Source organism: Panthera onca, chromosome A1 (assembly GCF_046562875.1).
Source record: "Panthera onca isolate mPanOnc1 chromosome A1, mPanOnc1 haplotype 2, whole genome shotgun sequence".
Classification (NCBI taxonomy): domain Eukaryota; kingdom Metazoa; phylum Chordata; class Mammalia; order Carnivora; family Felidae; genus Panthera; species Panthera onca.
In genome coordinates, this window is record NC_138339.1 from 236,793,196 (window position 1) to 236,818,820 (window position 25,625).

At 45.7% G+C, this 25,625-nt stretch overlaps 1 protein-coding gene across 6 annotated transcripts in view; it reads right to left on the bottom strand.

Moving 5' to 3' along the window:
* Window positions 1–25,625, bottom strand: part of SGCG (sarcoglycan gamma) — a 226,100-nt gene that overhangs the window by 87,281 nt on the left and 113,194 nt on the right. Inside the window, exon 1 of one of the 6 annotated variants that reach the window (XM_060637547.3) lies at window positions 16,616–16,703. The exons of the other annotated variants lie outside the window; for them this stretch is intronic. The gene's annotated coding sequence lies outside the window, so the exon portion shown is untranslated. Of the gene's footprint in view, window positions 1–16,615; window positions 16,704–25,625 lie in introns of those variants that run through there. 6 annotated transcript variants of the gene reach the window in all.

The window sequence follows — 25,625 nt, forward strand, 5'->3', positions numbered from 1 at the left end:
GAGTTTGAGGCACAGAGATCATAAACCCCTGGAAGATGCTGAAAAGAAGCTGCTATGATGCGATTTTTAAAAAGATGGGTTTGAAAAGAACTAGACAGACCCTTTAGAAATGAGAAACTCAGTTATATTTTAAAATTCGAAAAGGAGTTATATAGCTTAAAGCTATAAGACATACAAAATATATGTCTTCTCTGTATCTAACAGATCACATCCAGCCGAAAAGAAAATCGGTATAGAAGATAAATCTCAGAAAACACGACAGCGTTCGACTTTGCAAACGTAGCCTTGCTGCAGAATTAATGAACTCACGCCAGTGAGGGCCGGTCTATAGGCTGTGGGCTAAGAGTCCAGAGGGCGGCAGAGAATTCAAATCCATCCTTCCAGCTAGCACTTCTCGGTAGGGCAACTGCTGGGAGCGATGCTGAGACTCTGGCCTGCACAGCGATCCCCAGAAGGAAGGGAAGGAGGACGCAGCAGTGACTCCAAGAATCTCCCAGCTCACCTGTTCTGGGACGAGTAATCTGGATTATCGGTGAATGGGGCGCCCTTTACTGGTGCTGCTTATTTCCAGCCTGCACACGTCACCACACATCCTTTGCCCCCAAAAGGAGAGGAAAACTTCAGCCACCCCTCCTTTGACAACGGGGCAGGAGCAGAGGACAGGAGCCATCTGTCATTTATGTTATACATGAACGCCCATAATGACAGGGCACGTTGGGGGGGGGGGGTATTGCCGTAATACTATAGATATAAAATACATACCGGGCAGCTGTAGAAATGCTGGACTTCTATGTGTCTAACAAACATCTATTCATCTGTGCACATGTAATAAAAATGGGAGAACTTCAGGAAACAGGGAAGGAAGCCCTCATCACAGTGATCTTAGCATACCTCTACGGATAGACCAAGCCCTCTAAAATGAGTGGCGCTACACGAAACCTAGACGACGCGACTGAAACGTGTTCCAATGGACACGTATAGAGCCCTATCCCCGAGACCGGGAAATGCTTATCTTCCTCAAGCATACGGGTAACGTTTGCAAAATCCGATAACATGTTAGTTCAACAAGAAAGTATGAAGAAGGGCCAGTGGATCGGCTTCAGACAAATTCTCTGCTCTGGTGATAATACAGTACAATCAGAACTGCATTGCACACTAACAGATAAAACAGAAACCAAAGTCTTTGAAATAGGATAAGAGGACGGGGTTGAGGCTTGAGATCATGCTTACTCAGACACACACACATGATTCAGACTGTGTTTTCCTGCCATAACCACAAGGCAAGGCGGGGGGAGGATGTCCAGTGGGCACCAGCTCCTCAGCCACCTCATCTCTCCAAGGGAGAGTCACCCGCGTGTTAGGGTTGGAATTCTGACCGCTTTTTTTTTAATTTTTTTTTAACATTTATTTATTTTTGAGACAGAGAGAGACAGAGCATGAACGGGGGAGGGGCAGAGAGAGAGGGAGACGCAGACTCAGAAGCAGGCTCCAGGCTCTGAGCCATCAGCCCAGAGCCCGACGCGGGGCTCGAACTCACGGACCGTGAGATCGTGACCTGAGTCGAAGTCGGACGCCCAACCGACTGAGCCACCCAGGCGCCCCGGAATTCTGACCGCTTTGAGTAAGGTCCTGCCAGGCCACAGGGCATGCTGACTGGGGGCGGACCACACATCTAATAGCACCCGTCACGTCAACCCAAAAACTGTAGGAAAATCATTTTTGACACTCTCAAAAACTGCCTTTCATAGCATGTAACACAGCTCTAATATCCAGGTGGCGTAATTTTTTAAATTTATTTATCTGACGGAGTGAGACAGCAAGGAGGGGAGGGGGCGGAGGGAGAGGGGGAGAGAGAGAGAATCCCAAGCAGACTCCGCACCATCAGCTTGGAGCCTGACGTGGGGCTCGAACCCATGAGTGGTGAGATCGCGACCTGAGCCGAAACCAAGAGTCGAACACCTAACCGACTGAGCCACCCTCGCCTTGTAATTTCTTACCACACATCTTGTGCTATCATGTTACATCATCTGTTAAAACGATAAGGCATGGACTGAGGTGAGTGGTCAATCGCACGATTATGTAACCGTGGCGGGGGGCGGGGGGTCAACTGCGCGACTGTGTCACCGAGGCCAGTAGGAGTGATGCGCCCGTGACAGGCAATCGGTGAGTATGCGGTGGACAAATGAATGCACAGACAGTAGGACTTACAGGAGGCAAAGCATAGTTTTGTGCTTCGGTATGAAACATGAGATCATGACAAAGGGCAGACAGAGACAGGAAAGACGATTAGAAGCGTCTAAAGCAAGCCCGCTTTAGGGATAAGTAAATGGAAGCGATAAGTAAATGGAAGGCGAGAAACAAGAGGCATCCAGGACGCGTGGGCCACTCTTCTGGGGAAGGAGGAAGATAGTGCGCTTATCGGTTAAAGCGGACTAGGTCGTGACAGCACTGAGAGCCGCAGGCCCAGTTGCACCTCCGTTTGCTTTCAGACTTCTCAAAGACAGCTGCTTCCCACAGTAATTAGCTAACTTCCTGCCTCCCTGCTTGCATTATATAACTCATCACTCGGAACGGGAGCCACGGTTTAGGAGACAAGGAGTTCGGGGACGAGCCCACCCTCACCGATGTGTGACAGAAAGCACGTCAGAACAAGAAACACTCAAGAGCTGGTAGTAAACGGGGGGAACATGTGCCTTAAAGGCAAGGTTGATGCCCTTAAAAACCACAAGTAATCCAGCAACACTTATGCAAGGCCACGCACGCACATCAGAGAAACTTAACTGACCAGTAATACACGCGGTAAAAAAATTCAGCTTCGCTGTGAGTCCAAGGAGTTCAAATAACCACGAGCACCGGAGCCGTCTGCAAAGACTGAGAGAGATTGACAAACTGACAATAGCCAGCATCGGCAAAGTGTTTGAAAAATAACCACGGTACTCCTCTGCTGGTGAGCGGGAGGGGGAACATGATCCTTCTAGAAAGATACTTGGCACTAAGTACCAAGAGCCTCAAACACGCACAGGCATTTCAATTCTAGGAACTTAGTCCAAAGGACCAATTAGGAATGAAAATGAAGATTTGTGTTTCAGGATATCTACGGTAGCATTATCTAGGGTGGTGAAAAACGGACACTAAATAAATAACGAAGACTAACGAGTTCACTGGATTCTCGCACTATGACAGAATTAACGACTTGAAATGAAAAAAAAAACATCCCAGGAAAATGCTAATGACCGTGTGTTAAGTGGAAAAGATAGAATTTTGAAAAACATATTAAAATGTATACCCACAGAAAAAAAGATGATGAAATTTAAAAATTGTTAAGACAATTTCCTCAGACTCTTTTTTTTTTTCATTTAAAATTGCATTCCCTAGGGGCACCTGGATGGCTCAGTTGGTTAAGCAATCCACTTTGGCTCAGGTCATGGTCTCACAGTTGGTGAGTTTGAGTCCCACGTCGGGCTCTGCGCTGACAGCTTGGAGCCTGCTTGGGATTCTGTGTCCCCCCTCCCTCTCTGCGGCTCCCCTGCTAGAGCTCTGTATCTGTCTCTCTCAAAAATAAACATGTAGGGGCGCCTGGGTGGCTTAGTCGGTTAAGCATCCAGCTTCGGCTCAGGTCATGATCTCACAGTCTGTGAGTTCGAGCCCCGCATCAGGCTCTGTGCCTACAGCTCAGAGCCTGGAGCCTGCTTCACATTCTGTGTCTCCCTCTCTCTCTGCCCCTCCCCTGCTCATGCTCTGCCTCTCTCTGTCTCAAAAATAAATAAAAAAGTTTAAAAAAATTAAAAAATAAATAAATAAACATGTAAATAAAATTTTTAAATGCCTCCCCCAAATGTTGTCAGATTTATAGAATTTATACAAATCTATCTTTTGAGATTGTGTGTGTGCATACACATATATTCCTTTGATAATACTAAAGTTACTAATTAATTTACCATACTCATTTCAACTTTATCACTAGTTAGGATGACCAATTTCAAGAATAGATCTGCTTTATCTTTTCATCAAATTGCTCAGCATTGTAAACCTAAATAGAGCAAAGTACGCGGATCGTAATTATCAATTTCATCCAAAGTTACAATCACACATGCCCAATATTCTACATACATACACAAGTGCACACTCAGATTAAAAGGTCATCAAATTATCCTCTCGTCCTTACACCACGATTGACTCTTAAAATAAAACGGCAAACGTTGCCATTTAAAAAAAGCTCTTTACAAAATACACCAAACCAAGAGAATTAACTGCCCTGTAAGTAGCTAAGAAAGCTAAATGGGAAGAAACCTTTATTTAAATGAACGAGTGACTAAAAGGAAAAAGAAAACATCAAACTCACGGTCATACAAATATTAGCTAAAAAACCCTGTTTTTTTAAATGTTTATTTATTTTTGTGAGAGAGACAGAGAGAGACAGAGAGAGAGAGAGAGAGAGAGAGAGAGAGAGGAGGGAGGGAGGGAGACAGGGCATGAGCAGCGGAGGGGCAGAGAGGGCGAAGAGACACAGAATCCCAAGTGGGCTCCAGGCGCCGAGCCATCAGCACGGAGCCCAACACGGGTCTCAAACTCACCGCAACATCATGACCTGAGCCAGAATTGGATGCTTAACCCACTGAGCCACCGAGGCACCCCAAGAAACTGTGGTTTTAAATGTCATGTTTTGTTTCATGGTTCAGATAGAGGCTTATTTTCAAAGCGTTAGGTTTATAAAGGTGGGCAATTCAAATATACTTTTCTTAGCATTTTGTCCTTGTTTTGATTAAATGAACTCCGAAATCTGAGGCTTTTAGGTGTCGTTATACAGTATCTAAGGAGTAACAGTAACATCCAGAAACTGAAGCTGGCAGAGCTCAGAGACGGCAGAGTAATTAAGAACAGCACTCACGTCAGTTACAAGTGCGCCCGTGAAAGTGTCATAACAAAGGCTGCCACATTTGGACACCTCGTTTTTGGTTTAATTTTTAAAAAATTCTTACTTATTTTTTAGAGAGAGAGAGAGAGAGGCAGAGTGTGAGCAGGGGAGGGGCAGAGACACAGAATCGGAAGCAGGCTCCAGACTCTGAGCTATCGGCACAGAGCCCGACGCGGGGCTCGAGCCCACGAATGTTAAGATCATTCCCTGAGCTGAAGTCAGACGCTCGACCGACTGAGCCCCCTGGGCGCCCCTGGAGAACTAGCTTCTTAACCAGAACCAGGTGTTACTTGGTACCAACTAGGGTCCGCTTCTTCGCGGGGCTCATACCTACCGTTAACCTGTGACTTTGTGCGCGCACAGCGAATGCAGAGGGCCAGCAGTGGTTGGCTGCGGTGAGAGCCAAGTTAGTTAACAAAATGTATACTGAGGCACTGCGAGAAGCCCTAAGGCAACCCCGCGTCGCCCTGGGGAAGGTCACTCAGTGGCCTCCCTTGCCCCTGGGACGAAGCTCCACTCCGGGGCTGCATCCCGCCTCTCCAGCCCCATCCCGTCCCATCCCATCCCGTCCCACTGTGCCCTTCTCAGTGCTGACTTCTTCCGATCCCTCAAACAGAACCAGCTTTTCCTATCTTGTAGCCTTCACACGTTGCTCCTTCTGCCCGAATCACGTGGTCTGTGCCACGTGGCTGCCACCTCGGCTGGGACTTAGGTGGACTTCCACCAGCACCCCTTCCGTGTACCTTCCACCCCGTCGTCATTTACAACCGAGGCCTGCTTATTTCCCTCATTTTCCAGGACGGATGATGCTGCCTTCATTTGTGTACTTTTTCTGGTCTGTTCCTCTTTAGACTCTTAGCTCCACGAGGGCAGGAAGAATGTTTTGTTCACTGTCACACACACAGCACCGAGAGTAGGACCTGCCAACAGAGTAGGGGCTCAATTACATGTACTGGTTACAGGCAGGCAGGCCAAAGAAGACACACTCTCATCCAAATGTGCTTGTGGAAAGGGCGCCTGGGTGGCTCAATCGGTTAAGCGTCCGACTTCGGCTCAGGCCATGATCTCACAGTTTGTGGGTTCGAGCCCCGCGTCGGGCTCTGTGCCGACCGCTCGGAGCGGGGAGCCTGCTTCGGATTCTGGGTCTCCCTCTCCCTCGGCCCCTCCCCCTCTCGCTCGCACGTGTGGGCTCTCTCTCAAAAACAAACGTGAAAAAATTAAATGTACTTGTGGAACAGATTTCCATGTCTACGAAACGGCATTACGCGTGAAAATGCAAGTCATTCCATCTCCACCCAAGGATCGTATTATCTCTCCTACCCATTCTTTAACTGAGAGCCTACCAACTTCAATAGAAAGAAACTCCATGAATAGCTTGGAAAAGAATGGGAACACACCAAACAAAAGGGGAAAATGATTGATTTCCACATCATTGTTTGCCAGACCCTTTTATTGGCATAATGATATGATTGATGCGTATGTCACAATTCATAGGCTGACACTTCCCTCATCCCACATCTCGGCCATCCTGCGCACAACTCCATTTTCTAGCATGAATGGGAAGCATGAGCTCTCTTTGTGTCCGAAGAGCACATTTTAAGGGTCAAGATCATATAAAGTTCTACCCAGATAAGATAAAGGAGTCAGATTTTGGAGGAAGATTAGCATCAGAAAAGCCCTGTTCCTACTTTTGCTTTTCAACCGTCTTATCTCAGGTATTTCCCTGTTGCTTTCACGTAAAACCAGCTTGATTTCTAAAGACACCCTTACTTAGCTCTATGATGAAAACTTCGTGATGCCGTGATGGATTCTGTCAACCCATCAAGTCAAAAGGCCCCACAGCCTTCTCCTCACAGTGGAGACTCCTTCGTCCGAAGACACGTCCTGAATTTTGGTGGAATATGTTTGAAGAGCTTTTCGGCAGGGCTTTGTGGCTTTGCCACCTGGCCCTGTCCATGAGACAAGGCCCACGGAGCCACATTTCTTTCTGATCCCTGCACCTGCTTCCTTGAGAATGTGGTCCCCCTTGCTGTTTTATCTTCTTTTCCTTCTTCAGACTGTCATTCCTTTCTCAAATTCTACTCCAACCTGTGATCCGACTCAAGCTCTGGGCAAATGGCACGCAAGATTTACTTGGAGACTCACAGTTTCTCACAGTGAAGACGAAGGTGGGGGCGGAAGGCACATGATGTTATTCGGTCTTGGCTTCTCGCCTTGTCTTTAAAATACCCACTTCTCTGATTTCGATGGTCCAAAATGACCAAGACTATTTATTTCCTGATTTAATATGTGGTCTTTTAGGAAACTGTATATGGTTACCATTTTCCCCCACGTGTTTGTTGTTGATTTTGTGCTTTGTCAAATTACTCAGAAACTATCTGCAAATGTGTGGAATATTTCATTGCATAGTGTTTCCTGAATGCTTTATCAACAAAAAAAGGATCACCAAACATAGAGTTTAATTATGCAGTCTTTCAAGAATTTCTTTTAACACATGAAGCCTTCACTGGGCTGTTTACTGGCGTTATAACTTATAAACGCTTTCCTACTATCATGAGTAATGTAATCGTTTTCTTCGAAGTGCCCAAATGCTTACAGTTGGGATTCCCAGAGTTCTGAGGGTGCATCTAACTCCTGACCTGCTGGTGTCTTTCTCCCACCAGGTGGAATAGAAGACTCATGGGTGCCTTACATGTGTTTCACATCATGAGCATTATAAGTTTCATAAAGGTTATTATGCTTCTGATCACTCTCATTACTCCAAACAAAGCCCTTTTATTACCATCGGACACCAAACATTCACGACCAACCCAGTTAACCTTATAACATATGCTCTGATATATGCCCAAGTATATTCGTAAGTCTTACATATTTGGAGGCCAGTATTTCCCCGAAATTTGCCACCCTAGCTCCAAAGGGAAAGGGCACTGTTCCTAAAATAATGTTTAGCACAGAATGTTAGACTTGCTATTATTGTATACTAAGTACAACATTTGTGGTCTTTTGACTTTGAAGCTAGATCATACCAGTATTTCAAAGAATACGTATTTATAGAAGATGACGGCGCGACATCTTGACAAAGTTCTGGAAACTATTATTACAGATACAACTCATACCAGATCAGAAAAGCTCTACAATATCATTGATATAATCAATCAAAACCCAAATGCCAGTATACTAAATTATATAAATGATTCACATATTTACATATTTTCCATATTTTAAATAGACTCATTATGTTAAAAATTTTCATGATCAATTCCTCTCAGCATATCAAAAAATTAAATATTTATTTTTTGTTTTCGTCCCTTTAAAATGTTTTGATAACAGGGGCACCTGAGTGGCTCAGTCTATTGAGCATCTGACTCCTGATTTCAGCTCAGACCGTGATCTCACGGTTCATGATTTCGGGCCCTGTGACAGGCTCTGTGCTGACACCACAGAGCCTGCTTGGAATTCCCTCTCTCTCTCTCTCTGCCCCTTCCTCAGTCGTGTGTGCATGTGCACGTGCTCTCTCTCTTAAGATAAACTTTAAACACTTTAAAAAAATAAAACGCTTTGATAACAGAATATGATTTAATCAAAGTAATCACCAAAATAATAATGACCTCTATTTGTCTATACTGAGAGCAAAGGGATAATTAGTTAGTTGAAGTTAGCCACTACTTAAGGTGGAGTTATGCTGGCCTTTCTGTTGATAGCTTTAACTTATTCCCCTGCTTATGAACCCGAGCAATGTTAATTTCTCTCTCCTGCCTCCAGTTTCCTATCTTACGCAACATCCAAAAAATATTGCATCCACGTTCCCGTATCGTTTGCCCCATACCCACAAGGGCAGGATTTTTTTCTTCTGTTACGCTCTTGGCCAGTCTCGCTCCCTAGAACACTGCCAATATTTGATGAACAAATGGATGAAAATAACGCGGAGATCAATTCTCCATTAAATGCTCTTTATAAACTGCTGTTCTACTGGATTATATGACCGAAGAGTCCTACTTACAGAAGTAAAACAGTCACGAAAGAAATCATTTTCTAAAAATCCACGCAAAGGTCAAATAATCATAAAGGCAGCAAAGCTGAGGACTACTGCATAGATACTGTGGTGTCGGGTAGACCTTCTTTCCTCGTCACCGAGTCACCGAGGAGCTCATTCTCTCGGCCGCCAGGAATACTCCTTGCTCACAGTGTGCACCTGAGGTCCCGGAACTGTCGTTGGCCAAAGAGGGCTACCCACCCCCCCCACCCCCACCCCATCCAAAGCGACGCCCCTCCCAGGGCAGCTAAACGACAGGTCGCTCTGGTGGCACAAGGGCCTGGCCCTTGTTGTCTTCATTCATGTCTTCTCCGAAGGGTCAGTCTGGCTCCAGAGAGCACCCCCCACCTCGCCTCTCTGCCCAGCCAGTCCGGTGGGATCACGGAGCCCTCTGTCTCCAGCTTCTCCCTCTGCCCATTCCTGCTTCCTCCACTCCCACAGAGCTGTTCCTCCTAGCAACCCTTCCTAATGAACCTCCTCCATGCAAATCTCAGTCTCCTGTTGTTTGTTTGTTTCCTGGGGAAACGGGTGGCCTGGAGAAAGCAATGGATGACACCTGGTGAAAGGCAAGGGCTGGAACTTCCATGCTAGTTGTCGATGAGGACAAACACAGACGGGCAGCCAGCAAGGGAGTTCTCTCCATTTGTGCAAGAAGACGCATCAAGGACGGATGATCGGGGGGGCTGAGGGCCCCCGGCCCCCTCAAAAATCCCAACTCTGCTCAGTTTGCAGCCAGGTCCCCGGAAGGAAACACCTGTGACACTGGAGCAAGCACACAGTGCGAGGACTCATCCAGCCCTGCCCGGCAGAACCGGAGGCCGCGTGACTGGGCTGCGGTACAACGAGCAAAGGGCAACGCTGTGGAAGAATCACAGTACAGTCCTCTAGCATTCTGGAGTAAGGTGGTGCCGTCTAGGGAAGTACATGCCATCTGTAAAACATTTCCCTAAGCGCTCCCGGGCTTTTGCGGAGACAGGGCACCCGACCGCGAGACGTCTATCTGGCCACGCGGCCAGAATCTCCCATCACAACTTGAGTTTTGTTAGCCCTCCACCGAGGCATGAGGTCGGAGGCCAGCAGTAATCTCCCGGACGTTAGAAGTGGCATACCAGGCCCCGGGGCAGGCAGAGGGCACAAGAGGCTGCGTGCACAGGTGACTCATGGTTCTGTCACCCACCACCTCTGCCTCATCTCAGTCCTCTGGCCACAGAGGGGTGTCCCTTACGACCAGCCTGTAGAGGAAGAAAATGGCCAAACCTGGCTTCAGGCTGGGTTGGCTCAGTATGTTGGTGCAAGCCACAAACGTCTTGCTGTGGACCATGGCCCAGTCAAGGTGCTGAGAGGAAATCTTCCCAAAGCACAAAGCTTCAGGCAGTTCATCTGCACATCCACTTTTGGTGGAAGCAGAGACAAGCTGAGGTTGGAATACAGACAGTCTCACTGACAGGGGTGAATGGCTTGGCTGTTTCATCAGGACCCGGAAGGGGGAGGACAACGAGATGAGGGAAAGAGCCTGAGGGTGGACCTGTGGGGGCACAAGGGCAAAGACCTTCGCTTCACACACTAACATCCTCCCGAGCGTCCGCTGTGGAGGAGGCACCAAACGGCCAGAATGACTCAGCCAGTTGACAGCAGCCAGCTCATCATCACCCACCCCGTGCTCCCACAGCGGGTTCATCAACACAGTGGCCACAGTGGCTGCGATGGAGGCCACGTGTGGGCCCAACGAGGGTGCCCTCTCGTCAAGGCTGATCTAGCTACTGCCACTACTGAATGTCTAAACTGCCAACAACAGACAGCCACGCCGAGGCTGGACACAGCCCAACACGTCCAAGCAGCCACTCAATGGCAAGACGACTGCGTCACTTCTGACTGGAACACACGGGATGGGTATGGGCTTTTCTCTTTCGCCTGCATGGCCTTGGCCACCATGACTCTCTGAGGACCTACAGATGTTGGATCCACTGGTGTGGGACTCCCTGCGACACTGCAGTGAATCACAGTATCCACTTCATAACAAAGGGCACCGTGGCACTCGACCATCGGCCTACTGTTCTCAACACCCATGGCATGTCCCAGAGCTGCCGGCTTGAGAACGGGATGGGACAGCCTTTTGAAGTTGCTGTTGAGGCCCCAGTGTGGAGATTCCTTGTGAGGGTGGGTGATGCCTCAGGATGCAGTCCGTACCGGCCATCTGAACCACCACGTGGCACCATATCCCGTCCTCAATGGGTAGAACGCATGGCCTGGGAAGCAAGGGTGAGGGTAGGAGTGGTCATTCTTACCATCGCTTTTAATGACCTGGATGGGAAATCCGGGCCTCCCATCCCCACGACTATGGGCCCTGTGGATCTAGAAGTCTGTTCCGCGGTGGGAGACACTTCCACCAGGGAGTGCAGCGTGAGTCCCATTAACGTGCATGCCACCACCCATTCAGTTGAGCCCTCGCACCGAGACAGCAGGTAGAAGGAAAGGATGCGCCATTCCTGGCTGGGAAGGATGTCTGTCGCCCAGAAGGCCTGGAAGGGCACTTCTCGGTATCCTCTGACCGTGCGATGGCAAATGGACACGTGTTCACACAAAGGCTGATACATAAGGGCACGGGGACCAACAGCTCAGACCCCTCAGAGGTGAACGTCACGGTCATCACCCAGGTTGGCCACCTAGACCAGCAAAGGTATTAGGTGGGAATGAATGGGTGGCCGGGGGTGGTGGGTGGGAGGGAGACACGATGAGCGTCGGTTGCCTTCTGGAGACTGACGGCAGCCACAGGGCCTGTAGTTCATCCCACTGATGTTCCTTCAGTGGTTTCCTCAGGGAAAGAGACTGATTAGAACCTTGTGGGGGGCAGGGGGCGATCCCCAAATTAGGCACGTGGAGTAATCCGCACGACGCGAGGGGTGAACAGCAGTGGCGTATTACCCTGGTCAGTCTTCAGAACCTGGGCCTCGCTGTCCAGCTGCCACGAGTGACACCTGAGGATGAGAATGGCTTCGATGGCACGGAGCCGCCCCACCTACCGTATGTCCCACGTCCACTGTTTGATCACAGCAGGGGGCAAAAGCCCAGGCCCCTCCCTCAATCTGAGGACAACTCGGAGGGCCATCCCGGCTCTGATGCGTCTACATCGCTATTCAACCCTCCTGCCCAACTGGGCTGCTTTCGGTCGCGTGCAGGTGTTTTCCCTCCAATAAACCGGCAGGCAAATCTCCAGCTCAGGGTGGTTCCTGGGGACACTGGTCTAAACAACGGCTGTTGGAAACATCGGGATTTTAACAAGCCATCAGTCAGACACATCGATGGATTTCTCAGTAGCACACGGCTCCACCTTGTCTATCTCAGGTCGGATTCTCCGGAACCTGAGGTGAGGACGCTCGTACAAATGATTCATGAAGGGAATGTTCTCTAAGAGGCATGAATGTCAGGCAATGAGAACAGCTGGTCGGGGCAGGAGAAGCCAGACGCAAAGATGTGTCTAGTGACACACGGGTGCCTAGAGAACTGTCCTGACCGTCACTGGCGGTTCAGTGGCCAGTTCGTGTACCAGCCCGGTGAGGGGGACCTGAGCCCGCCCTAGTACCATTCATCCTGTATAGACATGACCCTGACGTTTGACATTATTTACAAAGGAAGACAGAGTTTAGAATGTTCCTCGAGTGACACAGGGAGACTGCATTTAACCAGGGAATAAAGAAGCCTGTCACCTATGTCATTAAGTCCTTGGAGTTTTCTAACCGAACTGAAATTTTCAGGCAAAGCAACTATATAACCCCTTCCCCTCAAAACCTCAATTTGCCGAGTCCCTAAAAATAGCATTGAACTAAATGCTAACTCTGAGAAATACCCACACAAAGTTAAGGACCAACTTTAAGAAAAGAAAAGTTATTTAAATGTATCAACCAAGCTGAGCTTCTTTTTAGTTACAAGTCTCCATGTGAAAGATTTAGGGCAAAAAGAAATTCTTGAGGTAGGCATAATTAAGGTTCTTATCAAATGTAGTGTATATGCAATTTTGTGATTGCTTTGACAGTTCGTTAAGAAGTTTCAGGAACTTCAAGGTCACGATTCACTTCTATCTTTATAGACACCTTTTCCTCAGGATTGAAATGTGAGGATTTAAAGCGATTTTCAACTGTTGCACAGAATACACATTCAAATGCATTCCGGTAGGGGGACAGCATACCTCTATGTTTCACCAAGATTAACATTCTAGAATGTTTCATATAAAATTTTCATTAAGACCTAAAATGTTTTACGAAGGGAAAATGTTCATAGGAAACCCAGTCAGCTGAGTTTTGTTTTTTGTTTTTGTTTTTCCTGAAGGCAATAGGGATTTCCAGTAAGTTAGTGAGAATACCAGAGAGGGTTTTCTGTTCGTGTTCTGGAATGTGCATTTCCTCCTCAGCAGCCCAGACTGCGTGTGGAGAGCATTCCTTAGTCTAGCACCTTCTATATGGGGCTCACGGTGCCTTCCTAGGGGATCCAGGAGAAGCAGGTTAGAAATCCTGATCACTCACCATTCTGAGGCTCCTCCCTGACCTCCTGGTCACTGAGACTAAGAGGTTATGTGTTTCCTCATTATTGACAGTGACTGTGAAGGCAAGGAGGGGTGGGGTCGGGAGGGGGGAGGAGTACGACTACTCTTCACCAGGAAGTCAGACACTGTCTAAATGTTTTGTCTCAACTGCATTTGGCACTCATTATAACCTCAGGAGGTAGATACTGCGATTTTATTCCCATTTTTACAAATGAGGAAACTGAAGCTGAGGGTAATTAAGCAAGTCGCACGAACAAGGCCCCACGGCGGGAGAGTGGCCCCCTGACTTCACAGCCTGAACTTGTAATGATTGCCTCTTCATGCGTAGTGTGCTTTTCAGGGGTGTTCTACACATAAGACTAACTGAGAACGTTCAGAAGAGAACTGAAATAGTCACAAAGGTGAGGCAAGCTTTCACGGCATCCATCTCAACAGCAATGACCTCTTCCTGCTGGCTCTCCCTTCGTTCCCCAGTCCTCGGCCTTGGACTTTCTAGAACTCCTCTCCCCTCCCTCCCCTTTGCCCCCAACCCATCCTGCACGGCAACCAGAGGGAGCATCCCAAGGAATAATCCGGTCTCTGTGGCTTTTCTGTGGCAAATGCTTAAATGGCGCCCCACTGCTTCCGGAGGAAGCGTGGACCCCTTTGGGGGCAAGCGAACCCTCCTGCAACCCCAGATCGGTTTTCATCGGCGGAAGGCTGCGCACCAGTCAGACCCACGCCCAGCACTCTTCAATATTTCGAGGGGTCCTGAGAGAAGTCTTGAGACTTCTGCAGATACTGCTGTTGTCAGTTTTCATACGTTTCTCTAGGGCAAAATCACATATAAAATTGAGTGAGGTTGTGCCCTGAAAATGGCAAGTCCCGTGGGCGAGGAATTCAACAACACTCGTGGGGCCGTCATGGAAACATCTGGCCTCGTAGTGGGTCCGGAAGCACACAGAGCTAGGCAGATGCTGTTGAGGCTGAGAAGAAGAGGAGGAGGGAAGGCTGGAGGGGTCGAGGCAGGTTCTGAGGAGTAGGAAAGTAGCAGAATCCTGCTCTGACTGGAGTTTTTCCCCCTCCCACTAGGAACCCCTGTCGGGGGGGGGGGGGTTGCTTAGCAGGCGGGCTGGGCTCACTTGAGAAGAAACAAGGGTCTACGAGAAGCCAAGTAAAAGGGGGAGCAAAGGGGGAACCAGAGGTCCTACAAAATACACCAAGTTCAACAGTAGGGCCGTTCATCATTTACAGTTATTACTGGATTTTCATACTCGATAGCAATATGACTAGAAGGTGAGTATTTTGAAGGACAACATGGAACCATTTTATTTTCAGCATTTTAACTGGGTAGGGGAGGAAATATTTTTCCTTCCACCCTTGAAGGTCTTCCAGGTGGTGTAAGAATAAAGGGGGGAAAAACAAATCAAACAAAACCAAGCCAAAGGCTCACCACATGCACGTGGAGGCCCAGTAACAAGGTTGAGGCTTGAGGACAAGACGGGGGTGGGTGGCTTTTATACCTTTTGAAGAAAGCGGCCATAAGTCGGTGAGGAGTTGACAAAGAAAACTTGGCTTTGGGAGCTCCCATTTGTAAAGAATTTTTTTTTTTTTACATTTATTTATTTTTGAGACAGAGGGAGAGAGAGAGCATGAGTGGAGGAGAGCACGAGAAAGGGGGAGACACAGGATCCCAAGCAGGCTCCAGGCTGTCAGCACAGAGCCCAGTGCGGGGCTCGAACTCAAGGGCCACAAGACCATGACCTGAGCCAAAGTCGGACGCCTTAACAGACTGAGCCACCCCCCGTTCGTGAGGAATTCTAAGCGGAGTTTTGGCTGGGGGCGTAAATCAGTAAAAAGTAACAAGGGTTGCTTGTATAGGCTTCTTGGCTCTAACTTCTCCACCTCAGGTGATGAGGATGTCTCTTTATCTCCTGCTACAGGGAAGGAGCCTTTCACAGGGGAGGCTGGAGACAGGTGTGGGAGGTGGGGCTCAGGGTGTTCTGCTGGCTGTTTCTTAACCGGCCTTTACATTTTGGGGTGGCCTGCCCTTGGCACCTGCCAGCGCGAGCTTACAGCCTCTTTTGGAAACCTGGATTTTTCAGTCTTAGGAATGGGACATTTACATATGCAGAAGTATTTTACTTTTCATTTGGCTTTGAAAGAAAATCTCAGGTCTAAGTTCTAGAACCTATAAAACTAACACCAACTTGAACCATTCGTCTTGAAACTCTGAGTGTGCCTCTTTGCACCTATTTCAGCAAAATGTTTCCAAGAAAATAAGTGAAAAGTAAACACAGGACGTTTCGTGCTAGTGAGTTACTCCATCCTGCTGGCCAGTCTTTCTGCCAGCTGAGTCCTATTTTCCCTCCTCTTTCTCTACGCCTTCCTTTCAACTTGCTTTCCAATCTGTCCTGTGTCAACTCGGGAAACAGAGAAAGAGCTGACAAGTTTAGGAGGCCTGAGTGTTGGCACATGGTTACCTTTTACTTTATATTTACTTTTTGACAAGTGTTTTGAACAACACGTTGTTTTCCAGGTTTTAGGAGAGAACTATTCTTTCCTGTTTTTGCGCCAAGAATATTTGGGAAGCCGAAGTTGGTATTCTTCTCTTGTTTTGCTTATTTCCCAGATTTATCTCACGACTTGAAATTTTGCTCTCATTAACTTTACTCTATTTTTTAACGTCTGTAACAGCGCTATGGACAAAAGGTAAAGCAAACGTAGTTCTACCACAAAAGCTGAAGGGTAGAATTAGAATCAGGCAATCTTAAAGATTATATTTTATCTAGATTAACTACAGTATACAACTTAATGTCCGATAAATACAGAAATGCTACCATGGAGTTCTACAGATTAAAAACATTAGAAACACAAATCGTGTGAAAAATATGTAGCGTGTTAGCAGTCAGAGCAACTTAAGAGTTGAAATGAGAAATGATACTAAATGTTATTGATACTTACATATCATCATTTCCAGAGAAAGCTATTCAACACTTTAAAAGGGACTTATTAACTATTATGTCACCTATGAAGAAAAACAAGTGGAGAAATCTTGTACCTACTGGGTTTTTAAGTTGTACATTGTAGCGAGGTTTTAAAAAATCCAAGTTCAAGGATACAAAAATCCAAGGTAAAACTTGGGCCTTACCTTACACGTCGCAGAAAGCGCGGGGGGGCAGTACCAGCTCCAGAGTTAGGCAGGGACTCAATGTTTCGAACTTTCCCCTTCCCTGCAGAATGAGTGAAGGGTTGAGGTTTCACCCACTGTGCCGGGAAGGCTCTCACGTGTTTTGGCCTTGGGTCATGTTTCATTCCCTCGTATTAGCAACAGGCGTGTCTAATTTTACTCAGTGACATAAACAGCTCATACCACACTTAAAATTGTTTGGGCACCAATTCTGGGACACAGCTCTAAGTGGGCCAAAAAAAAGAAAAGAAAATTCTTATAAAACCAACATTTAAATCTTGAATCACGATGGCCTTATGTAATAACAACTTTCTAAAATAAACTTTACCTTAAATGAATAGCAGAAAAGCAGACTGGTTTCCAGGAGAAGCTAATGTTGACAAAATCTCATAGAAATCATTTCAAATTAACAGGCAGCATTTAGAACTTAGGACTTTATTAGTATTAAGTGTAAACTATCCTCATTCAAATGAAATGCATATTATAATAGTCACTCCTTAAAGATCCATTTCTTTAAGTCTCTTTTTAAGTGAAAAATTTTAATGTTTGAGAAGAAAACCTTGAGGAATTACCATCCTAATAAAGAGAAGGCAAGTACATTCTATATGTTAAAATTATGACCGTTCTTTACTAATAAACTAAACTTATATTATGTTTAACAATGTATGCGAATGTAACAATGCAATCTTGATGTTTTAGCTTTATTGAAAAAGTTAGATCATTAAACTTTTATAAGAGGTAAAGAAAATAAATATCGAGCTTTTTAATAATCTTTTATTTTGTCCTATTTTTGTATAGCCTGGTGAGCTGCCTGAATTAACGTGGAGTAAACTGTTTGAAATTTGGATTTTAGCACTAAAACTTGAAAAGGAGAAGTGGTGTAATTATAATCCATATGCTTAATATTTATTTTCTTTTCTTCTCAGGAGACCTCTTCTCTTATTCTATTTATTCATAACCCTAACGTCTTTTGACACTTGATGCTTCTTATACCAACAGCTGCAGGCCTTAAATTAAGAGCTGATACAGCTTCAACTAATCACACACTTATTTATAAGACTTTAAAAAATCTTTCATGAACTCTCTGCCCATTACTGTTTTCCCTATCACGGCAATTTAGTTGGACATAAAATTATAGCACAACTATCAATTCTTAATAAAAACATAGAACACTGAACAATGATGACGTAAGATGTATTTTTGTACCAGTATGTGTCTAAAAAGTCAAAATTGGCAACTCCTAACTCAGTATTCTGGTTGGAATGTCACACGGCGAAAGGTTACGCATCGAGGGGCCTTTTCATCAATCAGTAAATTGGTTTTATAACGATGAACTTTTCAATGTTTTGGGGACTGCTTTGTACAAATGTTAGCCAAGCTGTGGACTCGATCTGCATTCACATCTAAAAATTCATTTAGTACTACCAACGTCTCTTTTCGGTCCTTCAGTAGGAAGGCTTAGAGGAAAAAAACCTTTCATTTTATAGAATAGTTGAAATTATTAAAACACCTTCGAAGTCTTTAATGCAGGTCTGGCTTCACTCTGTAACTCACAAATACACATCTCCTATGTTTTCAGTGGAATCCTAACACTTGAAAGCTGTAAGAGACCTTAAAGGAAACCAGGTCTAACATTCCACCGGACGTTAGGTTACGGAGCTCAGGCTTACGGAGCTGGCTTGGCCGTAGCCCGGCACAGAGATGGAATCTTACCTACAGAGAGAACAAACCGGTGGTCGCCAGAGGGGAGAGGGTGGGGGGTGGGTGCAGGGGATTAAGAAGTACAAAGTGCCAGTCCTACATAAATCATGGAGATGGAAAGTTCAGCATAGGGAATGTAGTCAGTAATATTGCAATAATGTCAGTGCCAGACGGTGACTACGCTCATCTTGGCGGGCACCGTGTAACGTCCAGAATTGTTGAATCACTACACACCGAAAAGTAGCGTAGCATTGTGTGTCCATTACACTTCAATTAAAAAAAAAAAAAAAAAAGAAAGTCCTTAGGCTCTCGTGTTAAGAGGGTCTTACATAACTCTAGGATCTCTCTGGGATTCTTTTTTTTTTTAAATTTTTTTAAATGTTTATTTATTTTTGAGAGAGAGAGAGAGAGAGGCAAAGCATGAGCAGGGGACGGGCAGAGAGAGGGAGACACAGAACAAGAAGCAGGCTCCAGGCTCCGAGCTGTCAGCACAGAGCCCGACGCGGGGCTCGAACTCACGGACCACGAGATCATGACCTGAGCCGAGGTCGGCCGCTCAACCGACTGAGCCACCCAGGCGCCCCTCTCTGGGATTCTTAAGAGGGTCTTCCATAAATCTAGGATCTCTTGGGATTCTTAAGAGGGTCTTCCATAACTCTAGAATCTCTCTGGGATTCTTAAGAGGGTCTTCCATAACTCTAGGATCCTTCTGGGCTTTACCCGCATCCTTCCTCCTGTTGTCAGTTAGCAATCCTGCCCTCCTACCTTGCTTCTGCCTGGGGGCAGACAGTCCTGCTGCTGGCCGTGTAGCTTAAGATACTGGGTTGGGGAGACCACTTTTAGATCTAGTGAAAAGTAGGAATTTCTGGTGGAGATATGGTTCATTTTGGACTACTCATTTTTGGTTTTGGTATGAAGTGAGTTGTGACAAGACACAGGGTGCGGGGGTATGGGATCATTCAAATTGTGAAAAGAATAGGGCAGTTGTGAGGAGCAGGGAAGTCAATTCACTCGTGAAATATACTAGATCGTGTTCAGGGCCCAGCCGGAGTTGATCACTACCCACCGGTCCCATTTTTGACACTTCCTGTGACTTTGGACACTGACTGTAGACACGCTTGCCTCCGCAACGAAACCCATCTCCCCAAACCCGTTCTTTCGTCCATCCGTCCTTTCTCAGTGTATGACTCTATCCTCCCCAAAGTCATGGACGACCCATAAAGGAACATCCCTCACCAACCAGCCCGCCGGTCGGTCACTAAGCCCCAGGATCGCCTGCTCTGCCTGCTCTCTCGTCTCCAGATCCCCGGCTGATGGGGGGCGGGGGGTCACATCAGGACTCGCCGGGTGCTGCTGCCTGCTTCCAGGTCCTGCCACGTTCCACTTTACTCTCCTGGAACTGCCAGAGAGACGCCAAGAACAGGTCATTCTCTCCACAGCACTCCCCAGCCTAAAGCCCTTCAGGGAGCCTTGAGGGTGCAGTATCCTGTACTCCACGGGGCACACACACCTTCACGATTGGACCGCGCGTCTGTCTCTCCTGCCCTGCCCTCGGGTACCTGGCCAAGCCTCTGACTAGAGTCACCTCCCGTCCTTTTCTGCGGGAAAACGAATGACTGTCTAACCTTTAAAAGTCTGTTCACGTCACTATCAGCTTTCTAGATGTGTTTATAAACTTAGAGTTCTTTGTATTCACGTTGCCATCATTGGCTTATATACGTGTTCTCCCTACTAGACCATGAACTCCTTGCTCAGCACCTGCATAAAGTGAGCCCTCAGTCAACTGGCCTCTGAACAGTGACACCAAACTTCAGTGTTTTTTACGATACCAATTCCGCAGTGCACAGTAATTAAAAAAAAAAAAAAAAAGAGCTAACATATGATCAGCATGACATTCTAAGACTTTTCCAGAAGAGGTCAGTATAACAGTAATAAAGATATTAGCTTTCAGGGCAAATGACAGTGAAACCAAATTAAATTATTTTGTAAGAGATAAACTTTCAAGCATTAAAAAATACCACATCAGTTCTCTGTCCCTCCAGTCGAAGCCACACTTCCTCAGGAGAGATGGCCACAGACTTTTTGCACTAGCAAAATGGAGTGAGCAGATGATTCTGCACACAAATGAAAACTCTCGATGAATTTAAATCTGGAATGTAATTAACATCATCACCTGGATGCTTCTCACCCAAATTCTCTGGTTATTTTTAAATAGGGATCATCCATGTGTGCATATTTGAAAAAGATAATTCGTATTCTCTTTTGGAGTTGCCGTATCAATAAAAAATTAAATTGATCGCTAGACTACCGCATGTAGGCATTTTGTGGCTTCTTATGGTACTTTGGGAGAGTTGGGGAGTCACTCTTTAGTATAAAGAGCTAATTCAGTGTTGTCAGGGATGATGGGAAAGAAAACTGTGGGATCCTGGAAAAATAAGAGGTGAGAAAGACAAAAAAAAAGGAAACTCACATTTCAGGAGAGAAACATGGCCTGAGATTTCAAAAGTTACCCGCTGGTAATCACTTCACTGGGTCATCGTATGTTTGAAGTCTTATTCCATGGACACAGGACTTTGCCTAAATTGACAGGGAACAGGTTCCACAACTCCGTTAGGTGCAGACTCGAGCGGTGACTCTCGTGTCGGGCAGCAAACGGAAATGTGGCGTGCACATAGCAGAATCACAGGAAATGCACGAGGCGTAATGACCAAAGCCGAACTTGCACACGCGAAGGGGAAATCTATCAGAAGGGCTTGTAATGGAAACCTCACTGTCTCCCGCTTCCCCCCGCCCCATCCACACTTCCATCGGTCAGAGGTCACCGCTTAGATCTTCCTTCTCCTACCTACCTCTGACCTTCAAGTACCCTTATAAGGCTCTAGCTGGGTTTATGAACTTTTGACCTAGTCTATTACTTCATGTACATTATCACCCGGGAGCCCTTGTCTCCTTTTTCCTATGTGCTTTGATCATCAGTTCTTTTCTTCTGCGGTCACCTCTGCAATTTCAAACAATCAACTTAAACATTCACTTCCTGTTCCATAATGACCGTGTATCCGTTGGTCGTGCTGCCTGATGGAGGGCATTAGCATTCTGAATGTCCCAGCCCCTTGCCCACAGTGCCTTCCAGTCTTGTCTCCAAACTTCTGTCCTTGCCTTTATTTTTGTGCATGCTCACAATGGTCATATTCACCTTCTACACTGAAACTAATCTCCTGGGGCGCCCGGGTGGTTCAGTCGGTTGAGCGTCCGACTTCGGCTCAGGTCATGATCTCACGGTTTGAGCTCAAGTCCCGCGTGGGGGTCTGTGCTGACAGCTCAGAGCCTGGGACCTGCTTCGGATTCTGTGTCTCCCTCCCTCCCTCCCTCCCTCCCTCTCTCTCTCTGCCCCTTCCCCTGCTTGCACTCTGTCTCTCACTCTCTCAAAAATAAATAGACATTGAAAAAAATTTTTAAAAAGAAACTAATCTTCTGCATCTCCTATGATTTGATCAAGTTGATTTAAAAATTAATGCAATACACCGTGTTCACATTTTACGACTAGCTACCCGACTATCCGACCGTGCTCCTTTCAGGGATAAGCACCTGTGCCCCTCAAAGCTTCTATTATCAGTTTGAATGATCCACTTTTGAAATATTTCTCCAAATATTTCAATTGCCTTGTACGGACACTGTGCCTTTCCCAGAGAGCTTTTGTGGTCGGGGGTTTCTGAATGCCACCTTAATTGTTGTACAAGAAGTTTTGCTAAATTTGCCATCCTCAGCTTATCTCCTACTTGTCTCTCACTTTTTATTCCTTTAACCTATTATTTGGAATCAATGTCATTTTTCTTCTTGAAGGAAAAAAAATGTTCCTTTCTAGTTTAAGTAGCTTGTACCATGGTTTTCTTGTAGGAGTCTCCTCCATCTCCTCACTTTTTGATGGTCTTTGTGTTTCTTTTATTCTCTACTTCTGCCCCATCGTCCGACTTCTGGCGAATTTCTGATAATAAAACCCGTTGTATACGATCGCGTTTTTCTTCAGCATCCTTGTATGCCAGACTCTCCCTCGTCCTGTGCCAGTCCAAGGGGCTGAGCTGGCCTCCCGCACAGTGGTCGTGTTCCTCACCGCGCTCCTAAGCTGCGTGAACAGTTCCCTGAATCAGCTCTCAGGTCCTCTCCTCATTTACCCCCTTGCTTTGGTGGGATGTCCCCTCAAATGAGCATTCGGAAAGGGTTTGGGGGAAGTAGACTATCTGAGTCCTTTTATGTCGGGAAATGTATCAATTCTGCTCCCAAACTGGTTAATACTTTCATTTAGCATAAAATTCTGGACTAAAATAATTTCAGACTAAACTTTGAAGTCCTGGCTCCATTGACATCTGTCCTTAAGAGTTCCCGCAGAGAAATGTAATTCTAGTCATTGGCATTTCTAGTTTATTTTGAGTAAGGTACGTTACTATTTAAAGGTAGCTGTGTGCATCTTTTGTTGGTAAAATTAATATTCTCCCTAGTTTATTTCCTGTTATGTTCCTCTGGTATTTCACATATCTGAATACATCAAAGAGAAGGTAGCGTCCATTTATAAAATGTAAGTGTATTTGTTCTTACTGAAAAGTAATGATTGAGTAAGACACTCAAGTTATATTTCACGAATATTCTTAAAATCTGCTCTGGTCAGAAATTTCTGACCAAGAACTAGAGAGTAAATGATGGTAGGATTTATGAAAAGGAAGATACGTGATATAAAATAAACTGGAGGGAAAAAAAGAACAATTGAAAAAATATTGGAAATCTGCATTTGGAGGCAAAGTTAAGATCTGTTCCCAGGGCCATGGAAAGCAGTCAGACATTGAAATTTGTGAGAATAGCCACTTACAAAAAAGAATACTTATTCCTTCCGTGAGGACGTTTCTCCTAGTGTAATAGTTCTTCTGGATTCTCTCTATAATTGCACTCATTTCTTCCCAGGGTAAGTGGTTTAATTCTTCTCCCTGATGAGTTACAATAAGAAAGGGGGTCTGTATGGTGCAGTCCCTCCCTCGTCAGGGACCTTCATGCCTGCAGGGAGTACAGTTTCAGGCTGTAAGTTTCAACTGTAACCTTCCTGGGGGCGGGGGGCAAGGGGTGGGGGGGACCCGTGATCATCTAGAGTGAAGAGATGGGTGAGTCCTTGCTGGGAATGCAACGTTAGCAAGCCCATGGTCGCTGCACATCTAGAATATGTTCTCCGACAGCTCTCTTTGCAACAAAAATGACATTTAGACCTTCATTTGCCTCATCTCAATTGGTTCAGAACTCGGGCAGTAAACACAGAAGGGATTTTTCTCAATCTTCTCAAACTAAAAACAAACAAACAAAAAAAAAATCAGCATCTAACAACCACACATCTCTGCTAAGGATCTACTTTTATAGCAGGGGCTATTCTGTATTAGCACCTAATCTAACTCTTCTCTTTCATCTTCTTCTTTTTGCCAGGCTGGTGCCCTCTTGGATACCTCTGTGGTCCTCACAGAATTCACGGCAGACCAATGTGTCACTGCTCATTTACCTCCCTATATCCCGTTATTCCTTTATTTTATCCTAAGTTTGATGGCGGGGACTGAGTCTTGACCCCTGTATTTCCTGAGCCTCTACGTACTCAGTAAATATCTGCTAAATGAATGCATTCTAGTAAGTGAACCACAATTCCTATGCTTATACAGTTTTCTTTCCAGCTTAGAGGGCAGACCGCTAAACGCTCAATAGTGTGGTTCGCCTAACAGTTTAGGTAGGTAGCACAGGCTACGGAGACATATAAAGGAAAAGTTAATTCTTTCTGGAAGAGACCTAGTGGTAGTGCGTTCTCCAACAGCAGAAATCATCATTACCTTGGCCGGCTGAAATTTCTAATGCTTGTGCGTGTTTCAAACGCATTCGATAAGTTGACATAATAGCGGGTGAACATAATTTGTAAAAATATGAGAGTCAACACATATGGACATATGTGCCTGTCGCTGACCTAAGTTTTCTATTGATTCATGAGTGGGTTTGGAGACCACTAACCAAAACCTTCAAAAAGTTACTGTTACAGTATCGATGACTTTCGTTGAACCCCCTAAACCCTCCAAAATCAGGTTCAGATACCTGATAGCCTCTATGGCTTGACAGCTTAGCTGATCTCCTATATTCTGTAGTCTGATTATGATTGACACTACACAGCTTTAATGTAAAAATCTTCCTTACTTATTCTTTCCCTAGAAATAGTGTAAACCAATGGCCCCAAATTCCAGGCTTTCAGATCAAGTGAGTTTTAAATTCAGCTTTTTCACAAGTAATAGCTTGTGTTAGGTAACTTAGTTCCCTTCTTTAATGGTTTGTTTTCTGCCATTAATGTTGGGGATAATATTAGCTACTTAATTATTTAAAATAATTAAATGAGGCAATGCACAAAAGGCTCTTGGGACATAGTAAAACACATATGAATGGTAGCTATGTTATTACAACTCTTTGTCAATGCCGTGAGTGAATTTTTCAAAACGAAATAAAATATGTGAATCGCAGACTATGACAAATTCAGCCTTTATAGCAAAGGTATTTTGGCTTACTTAATAGTATACCTAACATGATAAAAAGCATTTAGACTTGATTTGACTTGATGTTGTGCCTACTCATTAGCTCAGCTAGTAACGAACCTTCACAGGCAGTCCACACGACAGAAAACCAAATTATTATTTTTTCTTACAGTTTATCAAACCAAATTATTTTTCCTTACCGTTTAGCTTTCTGATATCCAAATCCACAGCATTTGTCAACAACTTGCCTTGATACGATACGTATAGTCGAACAGTCTTGGCAGACACACGGGGATACTTTATAGTCTGAAAACTAAAGATGCTGGTAATCCCACGCAGCTGCACTCGACTTGCTCCTGCCCGTTGTCCTGCTCAGGTCATGCTGAGGGGCCCTGTGCTCCTGACCTCCTACCTTCATCCTATCTACCGAAAAGTCTTCAAGATCCTATTATTTCAAAAACCCTTTTTCCACTGAAAATGTGTAGCTGGACACTAGAGGGATCTTGACAACAGAAATGCTGTGTTGTGAGGTCATGGGAGTGCCAGCACGATTATGCTGCTGGGGCCCGGGAGAAAAGACAGTGGTGAAGAGAATGACACCGAGAGATGAGATGGAGAGGTGAAGTTGGCTTGGATCCCTTGTGTTTAATGTTTATTTATTCTTGAGAGAGAGAGAGAGAGAGAGAGAGAGAGAGCGAGAGAGAGAGAGACAGAGTGCGAGCAGGGGAGGGGCAGAG